Source organism: Rhinopithecus bieti, unplaced genomic scaffold (genome assembly GCF_001698545.2).
Source record: "Rhinopithecus bieti isolate Rb0 unplaced genomic scaffold, ASM169854v2 scaffold_9581, whole genome shotgun sequence".
NCBI classification, from domain to species: domain Eukaryota; kingdom Metazoa; phylum Chordata; class Mammalia; order Primates; family Cercopithecidae; genus Rhinopithecus; species Rhinopithecus bieti.
Window position 1 is genome coordinate 1,045,063 of NW_016806413.1, and position 6,518 is coordinate 1,051,580.

The 6,518-nt window shown below is 49.9% G+C and overlaps 1 protein-coding gene across 3 annotated transcripts in view; it reads left to right on the forward strand.

The window, feature by feature from the left end:
- Nucleotides 1-2,515: 2,515 nt before the first annotated feature.
- RNF4 (ring finger protein 4) overlaps nt 2,516-6,518 on the forward strand; it is a 49,328-nt gene continuing 45,325 nt past the window's right edge. The window contains exon 1 of one of the 3 annotated variants that reach the window (XM_017876259.1): nt 2,516-2,610. The gene's annotated coding sequence lies outside the window, so the exon portion shown is untranslated. The remainder of the gene's footprint in view (nt 2,611-6,518) is intronic. The other 2 variants (XM_017876261.1, XM_017876260.1) reach the window with 2 other exon arrangements.

The window sequence follows — 6,518 nt, forward strand, 5'->3', positions numbered from 1 at the left end:
TTTTTTTTTTTTTTTTTTTTTTTTTTTTGGTGGAGACGGGGTTTTACCATGTTACCCAGGCTCATCTATAAACTCCTCAGCTCAAGCAATCCTCCCACCTCACCCTCCAAAAGGGTTAAGATTACAGGCGAGGCCGGGCGTGGTGGCTCACGCCTGTAATCCCAGCACTTTGGGAGGCTGAGGCGGGCGGATCACGACGTCAGGAGATCGAAACCATCCTGGCTAACACGGTGAAACCCCGTCTCTATCGAAAATACAAAAAATTAGCCGGGTGTGGTGGCGGGCGCCTGTAGTCCCAGCTACTCAGGAGGCTGAGGCAGGAGAATGGTGTGAACCTGGGAGGTGGAGCTTGCAGTGAGCCAACATCATGCCACTGCACTCCAGCCTGGGCAACAGACTCCATCTCAAAAAAAAAAGAAAAAAGATTACAGGCGAGAGCTACCACGCCCAGCCTAAATCTGATCATTTTTAACCACCATTTTGATTAATCATGTACGGCTCCATTTATGAACTGAAATTCTCTTAAAACATTTTCAACTGCATTTATACATGTAGAATCTAATTTTAGTTTTTAGCATTTCAGTTGTCTGCCTTATCAAGTATTAATATTTAAATAATTCTCATAAGTATATTAAACGTCTACATTTCTCTTAAACTATTAAGTTCTCTTTGTTCCAATTATAATCACAAACTTTGGAAAATCTTATACCTTTCAACTTACAATCACTATCACAAATCAAATACCTAGGGCAGGGTGTGATGGTTCGTGCCTGTAATCCCAGCACTTCGGGAGGTCGAGGCAAGCAGACAGCTTGAGCCTGGGACTTCAAGACAAGACTGGGCAACATGGCAAAAGCCAGTGTCTAAAAAAAAAGAAAAAATTTAGCCAGGCGTGGTGGCACACACCTGTGGTCCCAGCTACTTGGGAGGCCAAGGTGGGTTGATCATCTAAATCTGGGGAGGTCGAGGCTGCAGTGAGGCATGATCGTGCCACCACACTCCAGCCTGGGTGACAGAGTGACACCTCGTCTCAAAAACACACACACACACACACACACACTCTTAGATATTTTACATGAGAATTAGATTTATCTATCAGATACTCTACCATGCCAGATTTCCTTACAATTACAGAAAATAGCAAACACATATTGTTTGTAAACACAACACAAAAACGTTAATGCTCTGCTTTCTATCTGCCTTGTCATTCCATTATTTGACTCCATTTTCGAGGTTAGAAACTTATTGTACGGTGGCCTGGCGAAGTGGCTCACACCTGTAATCCCAGTACTTTGGGAGGCCAAGGAGGGTGGATCCCCTGAGGTCAGGAGTTCGAGACCGGCCTGGCCAACATGATGGAACCCCGTCTCTACTAGAAATACAAAGAAAATTAACCGGGCGTGGTGGCAGGTGCCTCTAATCCCAGCTACTCGGGAGGCTAAGGCAGGAGAATCACGAGAATCCAGGTTGGAGGTTGGAGGTTGCAGTGAGCTGAGATCGCGCCACTGCACTCCAGCCAGAGCGACAAGAGCGAAACTCCATCTCAAAACAAACAGGCAACAATGCAACCCAAGGCATTTGGGGTGACCTTCACATTGCCTGAAGGTGCCGAGGGACCAGAGATGCTGGCCATGGACTAAGGTCTGGGTATTCTCAGGCAGCAGGGACAAGGTGGGCTTTTTTCCTGGTTGCTAAACCCACGTCAAAGTCCAGCTCAGGGACTGGAGCTCAAGAAACCCACCACCCATTCTCCAGTCCGACCGGGGACCTGCATGCACCTGTGCCGTGCTGCCCTGAGTCCTCCAATCCTCCACACTCTTCGTCTGTTAGGTACACTTCTGCACCCCAGCCTGCAAAAGTTCCAGGTTCCTCTCAGGGGCAGGGACCCGCACGCCGGCCCAGGGCTTGGCACGCGGGGGTGCTGAAACAGGGCCAGGCCTGGTTTCCAGCCGATGTGACTCATAGTCCCCAGGCCCAGCAACCTTCCTCACAAAGGCATCGTTAAGAGGCGGGGAAACAAGAGCCAGGAGAGGGGCGCGGAACGGCTGGTGGGACGAACTACCAGCTCCGCGCCTCCGGCCAGCTGCGTCGAGCCAGGGGCACGGCAGCTGATGTGCGGTTCGAAAACTAGGAATGGGAAGGTTTGGGGCCCGCTCGGCTCCGGAGGCAGTCGGCGGGCAGTCCCTGGCGGCGTTGGCGCAGTCAGTCGCAGCCAGTCGCAGCCGGGTACATGAGCCGGGTCGGCCCTCAGACCGCGACTCCCTCAAGGCCTTGCGGGCGGGGCCGCGCCCGCGCCGTCTCTTGCCGGAAGGTGCGAATTAGGGCGCTCGATTGTGGGCGGGGGCGGAAAGAGGCGCGCTTTAAAGTGGTAACAGATGGTTTTCTTATCCAATAGGATTTAAAAATTTGTCCTTACCCGGCCAACCGCGGAAGTAGGGTAGGCGGGCGGCCAATGGGGACACGACGGGGGGCGGAGTCGAGGCCTCCGAAGCGGAAGTGGGTTGCTGTTGAGACAGCGGCATCTTTCTCGAGGGGCTCTCCTGGGCGGCCGGAGAAGGAGCGTCTCTCGAGTGCGACGGCGGCGGCGCCTGCGGACCCAACTAGCTCCAGGTTAGGCTGGGCTTTGCGGGAAAGCAGCGGCAAGTCAGGGCCTGTGCAAAATGCGAGGTTTAGGCGGCTTCGCGGCCTACAGAGGCCTTGGCCTGCGCGGCTCCACCCGGCCGAGACCCCGCAGCCCGGGACCTCGAGCCAGCTCTGGCCGCTCGCGCCGCCTTCCGCGCGGGCGCACCTAGCCCGGCTTGGCGCGGGCAACAGAAGTTAAGAGGCCTGCGTCTGGGTCTCGGCTCACCCTGGCGGGCCACGGCCATGGGGCTTAGTCCATAGCCTAGGAAGGGAAACTGAGGCTCTGGGAGGGGCAGGAACGCCCCCAAGGTCACTCGGAGAGTCGGGCAGGGTGTGCTGTTGGTGGGGAGACCTGGGCAGGGTTTTTGTTCCCCGATGACGACGTCTCCTTTGTGTGTTCGCGCCGCCGCCCCGCTATCGTGGGGCCTGCGAGTTTGCCCGGGTGCCCGGGCCGCGTGGCGGGGCCTTTTGTAGGTCGGGAGAATCTGAGTACGGGTGCGGGGCTGACCGTGCGGGGCGCCGAGGTCGCAGTCTAAAACTTAGTAGGGCCTCGACTTCCGGGCGCGCTTCCGGGCCCCGGGTGATGGTTGGTGGAACGTGTGACTGTGAGGCTTGCGGCCCAGCCCTGCACCGCTCGGGCCCTTCACCCTCTGGCGCGCCTGTAGACTGGTGTATGAAGATTCTCAGGACCCGAAACAGAGTTGCTAGTAAACACTGCTTTTCCCTTTGAGGCATCGAGGAAACAGGGAAAAGGATAGAGCTTGGGCAAGCAGTTTGGGTCGGGATTTCAGCTTTTGTCTTTCACTTGTCGGTTCCCATAGACGTTCACAGTCTTAATAGCCTTCGTTCTGTTTCTGCACCAAGTTCTTGAGCCAGACTTAGGGTCTCAGCTCTGGAACCTGGCTTAGACTGTCCAAGTGGTTGGGGAGACTGAGGTCCAGAAAAGTGAGGTGGTCTGCCCAAGGTCACAAAGCCGGCTATTTGGCAGCAGATGAGGTTAAGTCCTAACTGCAGGATTAGGCTTTTGAATTCGGTGAGCAGGAGTTTTGGGACCGCTGACAGTAAAAAGAGACATTGAAGGGAATATTTTGTTACTTTCTTGGTGTTTTACTTGTTAATGGACAAGGATACATTGGGTTCAGTTTTACTGTGAGTTTGAGGTGAAATAGGGACATTTGAGTAGCAAGCTGTATTGCTGGCTTTTGTATTGCCTGAATTTGAGCTTCCAAAAATCTTACTTTAATACGTCGTTTATTGATCTTAAATTACTATCTTTGTAAGGATCTTTTGTAAACATTGTTTTTCAAATCTTCATGAAATCTTAATGCCATACGTAAACTATTTGTTTTTATAGAATATATGCACGTCTGTGCTTTGTACATAAAATGAGTAAGATATTTCACTCTCCTCAAGATCGAAGTAGCATATTTTTGAGGTGTTCTGTATGCCAAACTTCCCGCTTGTACTACAGCAGTAAACAGTCGTGGTGCTGGCCTTCCTGTAGCTGGGTGAGGATGGAGGGAATAAGAGAGACCTCATTTTATTGTGCTTTGCAAATACTGCCTTTTTTGCAAGGTGAAGGTTTATAGCAAGTATTCGTTGAGCAAGTCTGTAAGTGCCAGCCATTTTTCCAACAGCATGTGCTCACTTCGAGTCTCTTGTGTCAAGTTTTGGTAATTCACAATATTTCAAACTCTTTTTTTATTTTTTTGAGATGGAATCTCAGTCACCCAGGATGGAGTGCAATGGGGTGTTCTCAGCCTCACTGTAACCTCTGCCACCTGGGCTCAAGTGATTCTCCTGCCTCAGCCTCTGGAGTAGCTGGAATTACAGGCACTGTACTACCACACCCAGCTAATTTTTGTATTTTTAGTGGAAACGGGGTTTCACCATGTTGGCCAGGCTGATCTCGAACTCCTGACCTCAAGTGATCCGCCTGCCTTGGCCTTCCAAAGTGTTGGGATTACAGGCATGAACCACCATGCCCAGCCCCAAACCTTTTCATTACTGCATCTGTTATGGTGAGCTGTGGTCAGTGTTTTGGGTTACCATGAATAACACTAATATAAGATGGTGAACTTAATTGATAAAAGTTGGGTGTGTACTAACAGTTCCACTGATTGGCAGTTCCCAGTCTCTTTTCTCAGGCCTCTCTATTCCTTGAGACACAATATTGAAATTAGGCCAGTCAGTGACCCTACAGTGTCCAGACAAAAGGAGCAGTCAGTTGAATCTCTCTTTCAAGTTAAGAAATGATCAACCTTAGTGAGAAAGGCATATCAAAAGTTGAGATAGGCCAAAAGCTAGGCCTCTTGTGCCGAAAGAGAGTTGGCCAAGTAGTGAAAGCAGAGGAAGAGTTCTTGAAATTAAAATGCTACCCCAGTGAACACATGAATGATTAGCCAAACAGCCTTATTGCTGATAGGGAGAAAGTTTTAGTGGTCTGGATAGAAGATCAAACCATCCGTGACATTCCCTTAAGCGAAAGCCTAATCCAGAGCAAAGCCCTAACTCTCTTCAGTTCTGTGAAGAGTGAGAAAGATGAGGAAGCTGCAGAAGAAAAGTTTGAAACTGGGGGAGGTTGGTTCATGAGGTTTAAGGAAAGAAGCCGCCTCTGTAATGTGAAAGTGTAAGGTTGAGGCAGTAAGCATTGATGTAGAAGCTGCAGCAAGTTATGCAGAATATATAGCTAAAATAATTCATGAAGGTGGCCACACTGAACAACAGACTTTCAATGTAAATGAAACAGCCTTATATGGAAAAAAAATACTATCTAGGACTTTCATAGCCAGAGAAAGGTCAATGCCTGGCTTCAAAGGACAGGCTGATTCTCTTGTTAGGGGCTAATGTGGCCCTTGACTAAATTGTAACCAGTGCTCATTTACCATTCTGAAAATCCTAGGGCCCTTAAGAATTATGCAGAAGTCTACTGTGTGCTGATCAGTGAAACAAGAAAGCCTGTATAGTAGCATATCTGTTTACAGTATGTTTTACTGAATATTTTAAGCCCAGTATTGAGATCTACAGCTCAGAAAAAAAAGATTTCTTTCAAAATATTACTGCTCACTGAGAATGTGCTTAGTCACCAAAGAAGTCTCATGGAGATGAATGAGATTAATGTTAACATCTGTTCTGCAGCCCATGGATCAAAGAGTAATTTCAACTCTCAAATCTTACTTAAGAAATGCATTTTGGGGCCGGGCGCGGTGGCTCAAGCCTGTAATCCCAGCACTTTGGGAGGCCGAGACGGGCAGATCACGAGGTCAGGAGATCGAGACCATCCTGGCTAACACAGTGAAACCCTGTCTCTACTAAAAAATACTAAAACTAGCCGGGCGAGGTGGCGGGCGCCGGTAGTCCCAGCTACTCGGGAGGCTGAGGCAGGAGAATGGCGTAAACCCGGGAGGCGGAGCTTGCAGTGAGCCAAGATCTGGCCACTGCACTCCAGCCTGGGCGACAGAGCGAGACTCCGTCTCAAAAAAAAAAAAAAAAAAAATGCATTTTGGGGCTGAGCACGTTGGCTCATGCCTGTACTCGCAACGCTTTGGGAGGCCAAAGCAGGTGGATCGCTTGAGCTCAGGAGTTAAGAGACCAGCCTGGGCAGCAGAGTGAGACCACCCCCTCCACTGCCAATTTCTTTAAAAAAAAGGGAGGGGGGGCAGGACGGGGGGAAAGAAATGCGTTTTGTAAGGCTACAGCTACATAGATTGTGATTCCTCTGATGAGTCTCAACAATGTAAATTAAAAACCTCCTGAAAGGATACACTATTCTAGATACCATTAAGAATATTTGTCACCAGATGTGGTGGATCACAGGGTCAGGAGATCGAGACCATCCTGGCTAACACGGTGAAACCCCATCTCTACTAAAAATACAAAAAATTGGCCGGGCGCGG